The following is a 16,511-nucleotide window of genomic DNA, read 5'->3' as shown; positions in this document are numbered from 1 at the left end:
GTCAGTCCCGGTGAGAGTCTTTTGCTATCTCGACGACATCCTGGTCCTGTCGTCTTCCCGGGACCAAGCAACACGCGACATGGAGCTGGTGATTTCTGCCTTTCGGAGGCACGGCTTTTCAATAAACATGGTCAAGAGTCATTTTGTACCATCCACCACCATCCTACACCTGGGAGCAGTAGTAGACTCCGCCAAGGGACAGGTGTTTTTGTCCCCGGACAGAGTTTGGAGTATCAAAGACTTACGTCGTACGGGTCCTGGCTCAGAGGTCGGTCCCCCTACTGACCCTGTCTCAACTGCTGGGAAAAATGGTGTCCTGCTTCAACATTGTCCCTTGGGTGCGCAGACACTGCCATCCGTTACAATGGCTTCTACTCCCCTTCCAGCGGAAGGGTTGTTGCAACACGACAACCAAGGTGCACGTACCCCCACAAGTTCGGCTTTCCCTGCGCTGGTGGTGGTCTCCGGCCATGCTACAGGGCTGTTATTTCCTGGAGCAGGACCGGCTCGTGCTGACCACCGATGCCAGTCTTCAGGGCTGGGGAGCTCACTTGGCCAACCAGGTGGCTCAGGGGTGGTGGTCGGCTTCAGAAAAGCTCAACAGCATCAACTTTCTGGAGCTTCGTGTGATTCGCCTGGCTCTCCGTCATTTCCGCCACGCCTTGGAGGGGAGTCACATTCTGATCCTCACAGACAACACTTCAGCCAAGGCGCATGTGAATCGGGAAGGAGGCACGAGATCCCAGTCCCTGATGTTCGAGTCAGAGAGACACTTCAGCTGGGTGGAACGGTACCTTCTCTCGATCCGGGCCGACCACATATCTGGGGTAGACAATGTTCGAGCGGACTGGCTCAGCAAGGAGCAGATCGACCCTGCCTAATGGCAACTGCAGCCCCTGCTGTTTCAAGAACTATCGGCCTGCTTCGGGACCCCGGTCATCGACCTGTTCGCCAGTCCCTCCAACGTTCAGCTGCCTCAGTTCATATCTCGTTACCCGACTCCGTTGGTGAAAGACAATGCTCTATGGTGTCGTTGGCCTCCCGGACTTCTATATGCGTTCCCACCGATCCTGCTCATTCAGCAGGTTGTTTGGAAGATGCTCACCGACAAGGTGGAATTGCTGTTGGTGGCTCCCAATTGGCCACGCCGCCTGTGGTTTGCCGACCTCGTAGAGTTGTCCGTCGAACGTCTGTGGGTGATCCCCCCCATCGGATCTCTCTGTGCCAGGGGGCCATCTGTCATCCAGAGCCTCAGTGGCTCCAGTTGGCCCTCTGGCATTTGAGCGGGTCATCCTGAAGAGGGTCCGCCTTTCGGACAAAGTGATTGGCACTATTCAGGCCTCCAGGCATCCATCCACGACTAGACTCTATGAGGTGTCTTGGAGAGCGTTTTGCACCTGGTGTTCGAGGCAGCACGTGGACCCGACTTCGGCGGCTATTCAGGACATTCTAGATTTCCTTCAAGTGGGTTTGGACAAAGGATTGGCGCTGGCCACCTTACGGCGTCAGGCTGCTGCTCTATCCACGGTCCTCTCGTGCCCTCCTTATCAGTCTTTATCTCACCATCCCTGGGTGCGGGGGTTCCTGCATGGCGCCACAAATTTACGTCCTCCCATTGTGCATCGATACCCTTCCTGGGATCTTCCGCTAGGGCTGCAAGCGCTCACTGCACTGCCGTTTGAGCCTCTGGGTTCCATTTCGCTTAAATTTCTCTCATTCAAGGTGGCCTTCCTCCTGGCCATTACCTCGGCCCGGAGGATTTTAGAACTTTCCACTTTATCCATCAGGAGAGACCTATGCATCTTTCATGCCAACACGGTGGTGCTTCGGCTGGACCCTTCATTCACACCTAAGGTGAACTCGTGGTTTCACCGGGCCCAAGAGATCATTCTGCCGGATTTTTGCCCTTCTCCTAGGCATCACTGGGAGGTTCTCTGGCACACGCTGGATGTCCAACGTTTCCTTCGTTGTTATATTCGTCGAACAGCGCCTTTCAGGAAGATGGAGGCTCTCCTGGTCTCATTTCATCTGGCCTCTATGGGACAAAAGATTTCCTCGTCCACGGTGGGCCACTGGATTAAGGCTTGTATCTCGTCGGCCTACGATCTGCAAGTGCGGCCTTGGCCGGGCAGAATTTTACCTCATTCCACCCGCAGTGCGGCTACCTCGGTGGCGTGGGCTACATAGGCGTCGGTGGCGGACATCTGCCGTGCGGCCATGTGGACATCCTTGTCACCCTTCATTCGCCACTATAAGATTGACACTTATGCCTCAGCTGAGGCGTCCTTTGGGGGGAGGGTGTTGCAAAGCGTTCATATGGACGCGGCCTCAGGGAACAGTCAGCCTCCCGCCCCTGGGGTTTAAGCTTGGGTATGTCCCAGCTATGGAGTGTAGACACAGCGCACTGGAAAACGGATGTTATCTTACCTCAACGTCCATTTTCTGGGTGCTGCGGCTACACTCCATTCCCTCCCTTCCTGTGTTGGGATGCCCCGCCTCCCCGCCGGCCAGCTGAGCTTTGGTCCACTGCTCCCGGGCTTGTCGGCCTCCAGATGTCAGCACCAGTTCAGGGGTTCCTTCCCCCCCCCGGGGAGAGAGAGAGAGAGAAACAGAAACAGGGAGGCAGAGAGAGAGAGAGAGATGGAAGGAAAGAGAGAAACAGAGGCAGAGAGAGAGAGAAAGAAAGAGAGAGAGAGAAAAAAACAGAGGCAGAGAGAGGGAGGGAAAGAGAGAGAGGGAAAGAGGGGGAGAGAGAGAGAAACAGAGAGAGGGAGAGGGAGCGTATATATATTTAATTCCTTGAATGTTTTTTTTTTTTTTATACAAACATAAAATACATCTTTTCAGAACGAAGCTTTGATTTGGTCATAGATTTATACAATTACTAACACCTTTTTAAAAGAAATTTTTTCACATCTCCACAAATTACCATCTTATAGAACAGTGGTGGTGAACCTATGGCACGCGTGCCAGAGGTGCCACTCAGAGCCCTCTCTGTGGGCACGCATGCTGTCGCCCCAGCCCAGCTGCTGGTGTTGTGATGCCCCGCCTCCTCGCTGGCCAGCTGGTCTTCGGCGTGCTGCTCCTGGGCTTGTTGGCCTCCGGACATCAGATTCCCACCACCCAGCACCAGTTCAGGGGTTCCTTCCCCCCGGGGGGAGAGGTGGGGAAGAGGGGGAAAAAGAGAGAGAGAAACAGAGAGAGAAAAAGAGAGAGGGGGGAGGGAAAGAGAGAAAAGATATTACAAAAGTTTTTCTTTTTTGTTGCTAAACGTAATATTTCAAAAGCAGAAAAAAATGAAGGGGCATAAAAGTGCATTTATCATGTTTTTCTTAGAACAATTAGCTGAACTCTCTTGTTTATCATTATTTTAGGTAGTAAAACCTCAGTATTCAGGTTAAATTGCCGTGTTGGCACTTTGCGATAAATAAGTGGGTTTTGGGTTGCAGTTTGGGCACTCGGTCTCTAAAAGGTTCGCCGTCACTGTTCTTGAGATTCCCACATGGGGTTTAAGCTGTAGTAGTTGATACATAAGTGGTTTTTCCTACTAGCTTTACAACAACAACCAAACAGGTTTCCCTACGTGTAAAAATTAATACTTGTGTGCTTTGGATCAGGGGTCCCCAACCCCCGGTCCGTGGACTGGCCCCGGTCCATGGCATGCCAGAAATCGGGCCACGCAAACAAGTGAAACCCCATCTGTGTGATGCAGACAGCACACAAATCCACCCCCCCTCCCCCCGGTCCATGGAAAAACCTCTCCACGGAACCGGTCCCTGGTACCCAAAAGGTTGGGGACCACTGCTTTATTTTTATTTATTTATTTTATTTTTGTGATTTAATTTTTAGTCCCTTTATTTCCGAATTGTCTCTAATTTGTGACATTAATGTCTCCACAGACAGAATGAATAACAGAGGTGATAGAGGGCAACCTTGTCTTACTCCTTTAGCTATCTCAAAGCTTTCTGTTTGTTCCCCGTTTATTATTATTATTATTATTATTATTATTATTATTATTATTATTATTATTATTATTTAATTTGATTTATATGCCGCCCTTCTCCGAAGACTCAAGGCGGCTTACGATGTGCTCAGCAATAGCCTTCATCCTTTTGTATATTTATATTTTGGCCTTCTGTGTAGTATATATGGCTCTGATCATTTCTGTAAATTTTTCTCCAAAATTCATTTTTATTAATTGGTTTATCATAAAGTCCCAATTTAAGTTGTCAAAGGCTTTTTGTGTATCCAAAAATATCACAGCTACCTGTTTTTCAGGGTGAGCTTCATAGAATTCTAGGGCATTGATGATAATTCGTATGTTATTTTATTTTTTTAAAATTTTATTAGAGCATCAAAAAAAATCAAAAACAAATGTATAATAAATTTTTCTATCACGATGTAACATCGCCAAAATATCCATATATATATACACCAGTAATCAGAGAGTAAAAATAGAAAATATTTACAGATTCTTGTATACAAATTTACCTTTCCAATACTTATTGATTACCATACATATACAATTATCTTTAATTATAATCTAACATTATCCTTTGTCTCTCTCCCATCGTTTCTGGGTCCAATCATACCACATATTCCAACTACCATAAAAGTCTGAGTCTCTTTTACCCTTGATCAGTTTTGTAAGTCTGTCGGACTCTGCACATTCCATGATTTTATAAATTATTTTTGAGTCTGTTGGTAAGTCCTCATTCTTCCATTCTTGTGCAAATGCCAGTCTCCCTGAAGTAATTATGTGTACCATCAAATACCATTTAGTCAATCCAATATTTGCGGGTCTAACCCCTAACAAAAAAGTTTCCGGTTTCAGTTCCACTCTACAGTGTGTAATTTCTTTTTCTTTTTATTTCTTTTTATTTTTTTATTATAGACAAACATACACATACAGACATGAACATTTAAACAAACTAAACATAAACTAACTATACAATGAAATCAAGTCATAGAGCTTGAACTTAGAAAATAGAGCTACTTCGGTAATTATATATCTATATATCTGTATATATTATCTTTCATCTTATATCAATGTTTATATAACGATATTTCATTTTATTTCCTTATTTTTATATCGTTGGGTGGTATTCCCTTATTTCGTGTCTTTTTTATCTAACCAGTTGTACCATTTTTGCCAAATTAAGTAAAAGTCTGAATCTTCTTTTCCCTGTATTTCTTTGGTCAGTTTATCCATTTCTGCACATTCCATTGTTTTTTGTATTATTTTTTCTTCTGGTGGCGTGTCTTCCAATTTCCACATTTGTGCGAAAACGATTCTAGCAGCAGTTAGGATGTGTATTATCAAGTATTGTGTCTCTTTTTTATAGTCCTTTGTCAGTATTCCTAATAGGTATGTTTCCGGTCTGAGGGGCACTTTTTGGGTGGTGATTTCTTCCAGCTGACTTTGAATTGTTTTCCAAAATTTTTTGACTTTTGGGCATGACCACCACATGTGGTAGTAGGTCCCCTTCTGTACTTTACACTTCCAACAATTCTGATTTGTATTGGGAAACATCCTTGCCAACCTTGCAGGGGGGAGATGCCACCTATAAAACATCTTGTATGTATTTTCTTTGTAGGACACGGACATTGTCAGCTTAGTATTTACTTTCCATATTTTTTCCCAATTTTCTAGGTTAATATTATATCCAAAGTTTTTAGCCCAAATAATCATATTTTCCTTCACCACTTCTTCTTCCAATTTGTATTTTAGCAGATAATTATATATTTTAGTTATTAATTTGTCATCAGATTGCATTATAATTTTATCTAATTCATTTCTTTCTTTTTGGATTCCAAATTTTTCCATATCACTTTTATATCTTGATTTTATCTGTAAATACGGCCACCAATCAATGTCCGTGCCCTGTTGTCTCAATTCCTCTCTTGTTTTCATATCTCCTTCTGTGTTCAACAATTCATCATAGGTTTTCATCTTGTCTATATCCATTGTGTTCGGGTAGATTTGGGCCTCCATGGTTGATAGCCATCTTGGAATTCTGTCGTAGTGTTTTCTCCTTATTTCAGTCCAAATTTTTGCCAATGCTCCTCTAATATAGTGTCTCCTGAAGTGTTCATGTTGTCTGGGCTTTTCCTCCCATAAAAATGCGTGCCAGCCTTTTGACAAGTCAAATCCTTCTAGTGCTAGTGTTCGTTTATCTTCGAGTGTCATCCAATCCTTAATCCAAGTTAAAGCTGTTGCAGTGTAATAAGTTTGCCAGTCTGGTAATCCCAGACCACCCCTTTCTTTGGTGTCCTGCAGGTGTTTCAGTTTAATCCTGGCTCTTTTCCCTTGCCATATATATTTTAGTGTCATTTTATCAAGGTCTTTAAAATATGATTTTCCTGGGTTTATCGGTATTGTTCTAAATAGATATAATATTTTTGGTAAAATTGTCATTTTAATTGAAGCAATTTTGCCTAATAGTGATAGTTTCAATTTACTCCATGCCTCTAAGTCCTTCTGAATTTGTTTGGCCAATTTAATATAATTGTCTTCTTTAAGGGATGATACCTTATTGGTGAGCCAAATTCCTAGGTATTTTATTTTTGTTGTTGTTTGTATTCCTAATGTCTCTTCCAATTCTTTCTCCTGGGTTTTTGTCAAATTTTTAGTTAGTAGTTTTGTTTTTTGTCTATTGATTTTCAATCCTGCCACTTCGCCATATTGTTCTATCTTCCTTAGTAAATTCAGTCCTGATTGTTTTGGTCGTTCTAAAATAAATACTACGTCGTCCGCAAATGCTTGTAACTTATACTCCTGGTTTTTTGTTCTTAATCCTTTTATTTCATTGTCATTCCTAATTTCATTCAACAGTGGTTCCAATGCTAATATATATAATATAGGAGAGAGGGGACATCCTTGTCTCACTCCCTTGGATATTTTAAATTGGTCTGTTGTCTCTCCGTTTATCCATATTTTTGCGATTTGGTCTGAATATATTGTTTTAATCATATTTAAAAATTTATCACCGGTTCCCATTTTTTCTAATTGCAATATTAAGAATCCCCAATTAAGATTGTCGAACGCCTTCTGTGCGTCAAGGAAGAGTAAGGCCATCTTCTCGTCCGATTTTTGCTCATAATATTCCAGTATATTGATTATTGTTCTTGTGTTCTTATTGATTTGCCTATTTGGAATGAATCCATTTTGGTCTGGATGGATATAATTCACGATAATTCTCTTCATTCTCTGGGCCATAATTGATGTAAATAATTTATAATCTGCGTTTAGAAGTGATATGGGTCTGTAGTTTTTGGTTTGGGTGAGATCTGAGTCTTCTTTAGGTATCAGTGTAATGATTGTTTCTATCCATGATTTAGGAATTTTGGCTTCTAAGATTACTTCATTCAGGACTTGTAATAAAATATCATCTATTGGCTGGTATTCAATTTTGTAAAATTCCGCCGGGATGCCGTCCGGACCTGGTGTTTTATTGTTATTCTGCTTTTTCTTTGCTTCAATTAATTCTGACATTGATATTGGTCTGTTCAAGAGTTCTCTTTGAGTTTCCTTTATTTCTTGAATGTTGGATTTATTTATATACTCTTTTACTTTTTCCAATTGGATTTCTTCCTGTGCATATAGTTCCTGATAAAAATTTCTTACCATTCGCTTTTTTTCTTCATCCATATGCTGCAATTGCCCTTGTTCGTCTTGTAGTTGGTGTATTAATTTTTTTTCCTTTTCTTTCTTTAGTTTATAGGCCAACCAACGTCCTGTTTTATTTGCAAATTCAAATTGGTTTTGTTTTGCCATTTTGATTTTCCTAGCTATTTCTTTTGTTGTTATTAGGTTTATTTCATGTTTAATAAGGTTTATTTTTCCCTTAATCTCTTTCTTGTCGGGTCTGTTCTGTAATTCTGCTTCCTGTTTTCTGAGCTCAATCAATAAATTGTTTCTTTTTTGCTGTTTCTCTCTGTTTTTCTTCGCCTTGAATGAAATTGTTAGTCCTCTTATATATGCTTTTGTAGTGTCCCATAGGACTTGCAATGATGTTTGTTCCCTATTGTTTATTTGAAAGAATATCTCCATCTCTTTCTTTATCATCTCTATGTATTCTTTATCCTTAATGATCTCTCTATCCATCATCCATCGTCCTCTTTTTGGCTGGCCTTTCCAGACTATTGTTATAGGACTGTGGTCTGCCCATACGTTCGGTGTGATTTCATTTCTTTTATGCTTTCTCTTAGTTCTGCAGTCATCCAGGCCATGTCTAGTCTGGACCAGGACTGATGGGGATTTGAGTAATATGTATACTGTTTTTTGGTTTTATTCAGTTCTCTCCAGGCATCTTTCAATTGTAACTCTTGAATCATATCCTTAAAGGTATCAGGTAGTGTCTTTTTCCTAGATTTATTTTTTTTGTTACTTTGGTAGTCATAGTCCATATCTACGATTGCATTGTAGTCCCCTATTATACATATATGTTCGTAGTCTAGTTCTTTAATTTTATCGTGCATCTTTTTGAAGTATTCTTTTTGGTTCCCATTCGGGGCATATATTGATGTCAATAACATATTTCGGGTCTCCATCTTAATGTCTATCATTAGTATCCTGCCATCTTCATCTGTGTAAATTTGTTTTGCCTGAATATGGCTTTTAATGTATATTGCGATACCTCTTTTTTTTTGATCTGATAGTGAGGTGAATAATGTTCCAAGTTTGCTGTTTTCTAGTAACTGTTGATGTTGTTTTTTGATATGTACTTCTTGTAAATTGATAATATCTGTATCTAATTTTTGAAGTTTTCTGAAAGTGTGTGTTTTTTTGGTTGGTAGATTAAGGCCGTTTATATTGATTGAAATTAATTTCAACTCTCGTCCCATTTCCTTTAGTTTTTCTTTGTTAGTCTAAGTCTACTTGTGTTTCTTGTTACCATTTGTGTCTTTCCCCTAGCCCCTTCTCTCTCCATCTTCTCCCTTTCCCTAGACTCCTTCTCTTCCTTTTCTTTTTTTGTTTCCCCCATGGAGTGTTCCTGGTTTGCATTTTCTGAATCACGTCTAGTTTCCTGTTCTTCTTCTATTATAAAATGAGTGTCAAGAAATTCTTGTGCCTTCTCTATCGTGTCGATTTTATATTTTTTGTCGTCCCAAGATATTAGAATTCCCTCCGGCACCAGCCAGCGGAACATTATTTTATGTTGATTCAGTAGGGTTGTCAAGAAATTATAGTTTTTTCTGTATTCTCTTATTCTTCTTGGAACTTGTTTTAGGGTTATTATTTCTTTTCCTTTGTAGCAGGGTTTTCCCTCTCTCATTGATGTGTAAATCTCTTCTTTTACAGTTTTACGTGCGAATCTAACATGTATTTCTTTAGGTAGTTTGTTCCTACGAGCATAGTTCGTATGAACTCTATATATTTCGTCAATTTCCTTACTAATATCGCTTTTTTCCTTCTGGGTAGCCTCTACTAATATATCTGTCATCAGGTCTCTTAGGTCTTCTCCTTTTGTTTCTGCAATGTTTTGAAATCGTAAAAAGAATGATGCCTTTTCTAATTCTAAATAGGTAATTGACTCTTCGAGTTCTCTATTTAACTCCATTTGATTTTGTTCGATATTATCTATCTTTTTCTCCGTTAGGACCATTTTAGCTTCCATGTTTTGAATTCGTTCTTCGTTTTTAACTATGTTTTGCTGTATTCTCTCGATCTTATCGTCCATTTTTTTAATATTATCATTTATTTGTCCTACTTCTAATTTCAGTTCCTCGTGGTTCTTTTTTGTTTCTTCATGATTATTCGCAATTGTTTCTTGGGTCTTGTTCATCCCCTCCTGAATCATAGCTAATATAGACTGTATATTCTGTATATTGTGTGCAGTGGCAGCTTTTTCTTTGTCTGTAGTTAGCATCGTGTCTATGGTTTTTTGTTGTGCAGGTGAAGATTGTGTAGGTATTGGGTTTGTTGTTAATTTTTTCCCTGTTTTAGTTATTGTTATTGAGGATGTTGCCATCGTTTTCTTTTGTGTTATTTTTCCCCAAATTTTCATATACTAATTTGGTTGGGGGTAGATGAAATGTCGTTATATAAGGATCAGGTTAATTAATTCAGAGGAGTTAGGGGGAAAATGCAGTATTTTAACAATTCATTCTTCTATTCTTATTCTTAAACAATATAATGCAATTAATGTTTAAATACCAAGTTATCACAGTACTTAAATTCACTTTAAGACTAAACAATTTCTATATAACCTTTATGTAATAAATCAATTGAATTTAAGATTCTCTATAAATCATCTAAAGTATTCTATTAAGTTATATCACAATTACCAGTACGTGCTACTTATATTAATTATCACAATTATTATTCCTGACTAATATCTATAACTATCTCTATACAATGTCTATGTTAATATCTAGCTTTCTAATCAATACACAGTATAATTCCACTTAATCAATATATTATTGTACAATCTATATAGTTATTTCAACAAGGTGGGAAACAATAAGACAATAAAAGAAAAAATAATATTAAGTCAGTTCCTTAGTGTATATTATAATAACTTCAAATTTGATATTAGTGTTCTTTAAGCAAAATTAATCAAGTTTTAAGTTTGGATTTTATAAAGTAGATGAAATTTAATAATTTAATGTTTAAAGTTCTCCACTGTATCACTCTCAGACCAATTGGGGTTGCTTCCTTCTTCTCCTTCTTCCTTCGTTCTTCAGTTCACCTTCTTTTCACCCAGCTATCACAATTCTATTTCAATAGCCTCTATTAAATCCGTAAGTAAGTCAATTGTTCCAATTTTCCTGTGTAGCAAGTTGTATCTCCTTTGCCAACAGCGTCAATGTATCTAATGTCTCACTACGAATCTCGTGTCTGTAGCTGAATTTGCTGTTGTCGCTGGACACAAAGTGAAAGTTTTCTTCTCCAAATCCTCAGTCCGCCATTCGCTACTGTTCAGCTAGTTTCCTTCCGCTCACAATCACAACAATCTTAAATAGTCTCAGTTCTTTAAGTTCAGTTTCTCTCTTAAATAATCCTTTTTTCCCTCTGTTAAGTCAAGATGTATTATTGTAAAGTTATAATCCACCGCTTACTTGTAATCCTCTTTGTCTGTCACTCGTTCCTTTCGCCAGTCAAATCTGCATTGTCACTGTGTGTATTGAGCTTCGCTCCGATCACTGTCTCTCACCGCTTGCCTGACGATCTTGCCGCCGCTTTTTGGAGTCCTATTTCTCGCCAATATATTTAGGTCCTCATGATTATACCTTTATATTTCGATTTGCTTAGTCCTTACCGATGTTTCTCTTTGAATCTTCGCTTCCACACTTATCGGTTGACAGCGCTCCGGCCAGCCAAAATGGCTGGTTTTTTCCCGGCTGGAGTTAGGAGGGTTTCCTCTGAACCTTCGGGGTGATTGCTGTCACACCGAGGTCCTAGAGAATCCTCCTTTTTCTATCGACCTCTCCGTGGTCGATAGTGCCAAAAACGGCTTCCAATCAAGAAATTTGGAACTTCGGGGATGGAGCCTCGTTCCCCTTGTTCTCCTGCAGGGCGCCCACGGCAGTCATGCCTGGGTAGTGACACGGCTGTTATCCAATGACCGAGTCTTCTGGAATCTTTAGCACCGCCCCTTCCTGCTATGATCCAGTTTTTCGACTCGGTCTGTTCCATAACAGTCGTGTCTGTAGCTTCTCCAAAGCCTCTGCAAAAAAAAAAAAACTTTATTCTAATTTCACCATTTGGATTGAGATCGCAATAGCTGGGCTGCCTTTGAAACTGCCGGTTTTCCACCCACGCGCACGAGCTCGCCTGGCTTGCTCCGCCGCGTTGCTGCCTCCTCCGGCTTGAAAACGGGGGCTGGAGCGCTCAGAAGCGCCTCTTATCGGCCTGGATCGGCGCGCCCTTTGAATTTCCCGCCGATTCGAACAGCTGAGAGGCGCGAGAAGGGATTCCGCGCCGCTTTTTTTTGCCGCTTCGGAGCCGGCTGGCTTCTTATCCCCGGGGCGATCTCCACCTCAGCGGACAGGCGCGGCTTGCTTTTTCGCGCCTTTTGCTTCAACCAGGCAGCCACCTCTCCTTCCAACAGCGGCATCCAGGTACTGACGGCCCTATCTTTCGCCTGTGGTCCTCGTTAGCGCGAAGTTACATTCCGCGCCTAATAGTTTCTCGCGCACAAGCCGTAAGGCTAGCGAGAAGAGGGGTTATTCCCTTGGGGCTTAGAACTCATTGGGCGCCATTTTAAGTGTGATTTGGGACGAGATGGCCGACATGTCCAAATCTAAGGGCAGAGGAAAACGCCGCCAGCAGGAGGACCCTGGGGAGGGTACCTCCACGGGCCACAGAAGCAAGATCAGGGCCCCAGCCTCCCAACCCTCGGCCCCCCATAAATCCTCTGCCAGCTCCAGAGACGAGGACAGGCGCCACAAGGCCATGGAGAAGGCCTTTGAGAGGGCTCATTCTAAGGCTGTTCAAGGCTCCTCTACATCTCCTCCTTCTGATCACCCTGAACAATCTGGAATTCCTAGGGCCTTGTCTCCTGACAGGTCTGTCCAAGGAGATGTCATAGATACAGCTGAGGTGGCTTCGGTTTTTCCTTCTGATACTGGGCACAACCAAGTCCAGACCCAGTGCTCCCCAGATCCTGTTCAGGTCCCTCCTGCCTCACCTTCTCCTTCTACTGGGCCTCAGGCTTCTCTTGGGACTCACGATTTGCCCCCGGATATGCGGTCATCCCTGGCCGATCTTATCTCGGAAGCCATTCGCCAGGGCATTGCTCAAGGCCTTCAGCAACATCCTGCTCTGGCTCAGGTTTCTGCGGCTCCTAAGAGATCGGATAGGGCCATCTCTCAGTCTCCTGCCCTCCATTCTAATGAGGAATCTGTCGCTGAGGTCTCTGATCACGACTCCGCTAGTCAGGATTCGGTGTCAGAAGAAGGGGAATTGCCTGAGCAAGACCTGTCAGAGGACGAAGGGCTTGAGCCAGACCAGCCAGCCTTTGTGGGCCTCTTCAAGCCCCACATGTTTCGATCTTTACTGTACAAAGCCAAGACCACCACCCGACTCGGCATTGAGACTTCTTCTTCCAACCCTCCTGGGCCAGCTGATCCTACATCTGTCCTTTTTCAGGAACCCAAGGTGCAATCGGATACTATTCCGGCTCCCAAACTTTTTTCGGAAGTCTTAAAACGCCAGTGGTCTTCTCCCAGCACCGGTCCGATTCCAAACAACTTGGACCGAAAGTTCTACAACATGGCTTCAGATTTTTCCGATCTGCTACAAGTTCCAGTGGTCGATACTCCAGTTGTGGCTTTATCTTCTACCTCTCTCCCAACGGGACCTTCGGAGGAATATTTGCGGCCTGAAGAGAAGAAGGCTGAAAGAACCCTCATCAAGGGCCACCAAGCATCTGCTTGGTCCATCCAAGCTTCCTCCGCTGCATCTTTCTTTAACAGGGCCTCTATCCTGTGGTTACGCCAGCTGCAAGACCGTATTCCGGCTTCTGACCATCGTGCCCATCAAGATATAAATAAAATCATTGCAGCGACCGAGTTCTCCGCAGATGCTACGCTTAATGCGGCCAGATTCTCAGCCAAGGCCATCGGCACTTCCATCACGTCGAGACGCCTCCTATGGCTCCGGAATTGGCAGGCAGACGCCAGGAATAAGTGGCGTCTCGCTTCGTCTCCTTATGCAGCCGACAAGTTATTCGGTTCCCCGCTGGATCCGCTGTTAATCGAGACAAAGGACCACCGTAAGATCCTTCCTTCTGCGTCTCGTCGTTCTGAAACCCGACCTCAGGGCCCCTTTCGTCGTTCTTCCTTTCGAGGCTCCGATCCCAACTTCTTCCAGCACCGCTCTCACCGTTCCTTCTCCTCCAGACCTTCACAACCCTCCGGAGACCAGGTCAGACAGGGACCCCGGTTTACATCGAGGTCCTCATATCGTGGTGGGAGGGGTCGCCCCTTTAGAAGGTTCCGCTAGAGATCTACCAGCTTCCTCTATTGGAGGTAGATTATCCCATTTTTCCAACCAGTGGGATTTATCGGTTTCTGACTCCTGGGTCAGGGACACAGTTAAATTTGGCCTTAAGCTCGAATTTCAGTCTTCCCCTCCTAATCACTATTTCCGTTGTCCCGTATCTCTGGACCCTGTTAAAAGGGCTAGGTTTTCTCAGGCCATCCACCATCTTCTCGCCATCAAGGCCATTCAGCCTGTACCTTCCCACGAACGTGGCAGGGGTTTTTACTCCCGCCTATTTTTGGTCCCCAAAACATCAGGGGATTGGAGGGCTATCCTTGATTTAAAATCTCTAAATCGGCACATTAGATACCGCCGTTTTAAAATGGAGTCACTCCACACTATTCTGCTCTGCATTAGAAAGGATGACCTTATGTCCTCCATTGACTTAACGGAGGCCTACCTCCACATCCCCATTTTCCCGGCCCATCGCAAGTACCTCAGGTTTTCGTATAATGGTCAGCATTTTCAATATGCTGCCTTGCCCTTTGGCCTTTCCTCCGCCCCTAGGGTATTTACTAAGGTTATGGCAGCCCTAATGGCCCACATTAGTTCTATCCCCATTCGCATACTTTTTTACTTGGATGACATCCTCATCCTCTCTAAGTCTCTGCCTTCGGCCCGAGAGGATGTTGCCTTGGTCGTCTCCACCTTACAAAAGCATGGCTTTTCCATTAATTGGTCCAAGAGCCATCTATCACCTTCTACATCCTTACAACACCTGGGGGCGGTTATTAATTCAACCTCTCTCCAAGTTACCCTGTCACCCGAGCGCCAGGCTAGTCTCTCCGTCATGGCTTCCAAGTTTCAGAGGCGGGGCTCCGCCTCTCTCCTGGATCTCTCTAGCCTCTTGGGTAAGATGGTTTCCACTTACGACATCGTGCCGTGGTCTCGCCTCCACAGCAGGGAGCTGCAGTGGCTGCTTCTTCCTTACCAAAGGCGCTTCACCAACACCTCGGCCTCCAGAATTGTCCTTCCTCCACCGGTTCTAGACTCTCTACGTTGGTGGACGTCGTCGGCCGTTTCCCTGGGCTCTTCGTTCGGAGACCAGCACAGGATTGTGGTCACCACAGATGCCAGCCTCTCGGGCTGGGGGGCTCATCTCGACTCGCACCTGGCTCAGGGTCTCTGGTCTCAAGCAGAACGAGCCATGAATATCAACCTTCTAGAATTGCGAGCTATTCGTCTAGCCCTCCTCGATTTCGAGTCTCATGTCCTGGGTCGGGACGTCCTCATTCTGACGGACAATGTCTCGGCCAAGGCTCATGTCAACCGACAAGGGGGGACTCGGTCTCGGTCCCTCATGGCGGAATCTCTTCGGCTGGGGCTCTGGGCGGAGACCCATCTGTCGTCGCTTCGGGCCGAGCACATATCCGGATCTGCCAACACTCAAGCGGACTCTCTCAGTCGCTCCCTCATCGATCCGGCCGAATGGAGCCTACATCCCCTCCTGTTCGAAGATCTGTGCATCCGGTTCGGCCTCCCGTCAGTGGACCTGTTTGCGGCCCCCGGCAACCAACAGCTTCCCCGCTTCTTCTCTCGGTTTCCATGTCAGGGAGCGGAGGCGGTGGATGCACTCCGAAGTCCTTGGCCGCAGAATCAACTGCTCTACGCTTTTCCTCCTCTACCCCTAATTTCCAAGGTCGTGCGAAAAATCGTAGCGGAGCGAGCGGAGATTCTCCTTTTGGCCCCACACTGGCCGCACCAACCATGGTTTGCCGATCTTCTGGGCCTGTCAGTAACTCCCCACTGGAGGATTCCCGACGATCGGATAACGCTCCACCAAGGCCCCCTGCTCCATCCGGACCCCCGGTCCTACCAACTGACCGCATGGCGGCTGAGCGGCTCCTCTTAGCGAAGGCCCAGGTTCCCCCGGACGCTATTCCCATCATCCAGGCCGCCCGCCGTCCATCGACGCTCCGGATCTACGGCTCCACCTGGCGTGTGTTTTCATCCTGGTGTCACAAGAAAGGGATCTCTCCTATGGCCGTGACTATCCCTCATCTGCTGGACTTCCTTCACCAGGGCTACATTGCGGGTCTAGCTCCTAACACCCTACGGAGACAGGTGGCCGCCTTATCATCAATTCTGTCATGTTCGTCCTCCACGCCCATTTCTGCTGATCCTCTCATTCGATCCTTTTTGAGAGGTGCTACCAATCTCCGTCCACCCACGGTTCACCGGTTCCCATCTTGGGATCTGAACAAAGTTCTTAGTGCCTTAACGGGTCCTCCGTTTGAACCCTTACGAGAAGTTGGTCTGAAGTTTTTGTCGTTCAAAGTTTCGTTCCTGGTTGCAGTAACCTCCGCTAGGCGGATTTCTGAACTCGCTGCTCTGTCAGTCCGCTCTGACCTCTGCATTTTTCGTACAGACAGAGTAGTTCTTCGGCTCGACCCTGCGTTTGTGCCAAAGATCAACACCATCTTTCACCGGTCGCAAGAGCTTACACTTCCAAACTTCTGCCCTTCCCCTCGCCGTCCCCAGGAGTTCCTATGGCATAAGCTGGATGTCCGCAGGGCTCTCA

Source organism: Pituophis catenifer, unplaced genomic scaffold (assembly GCF_029215685.1).
Source record: "Pituophis catenifer annectens isolate HBS135680 unplaced genomic scaffold, rPitCat1.0.hap2 SCAF_5, whole genome shotgun sequence".
NCBI classification, from domain to species: Eukaryota; Metazoa; Chordata; class Lepidosauria; order Squamata; family Colubridae; genus Pituophis; species Pituophis catenifer.
This window is presented reverse-complemented; position numbering follows the sequence as displayed.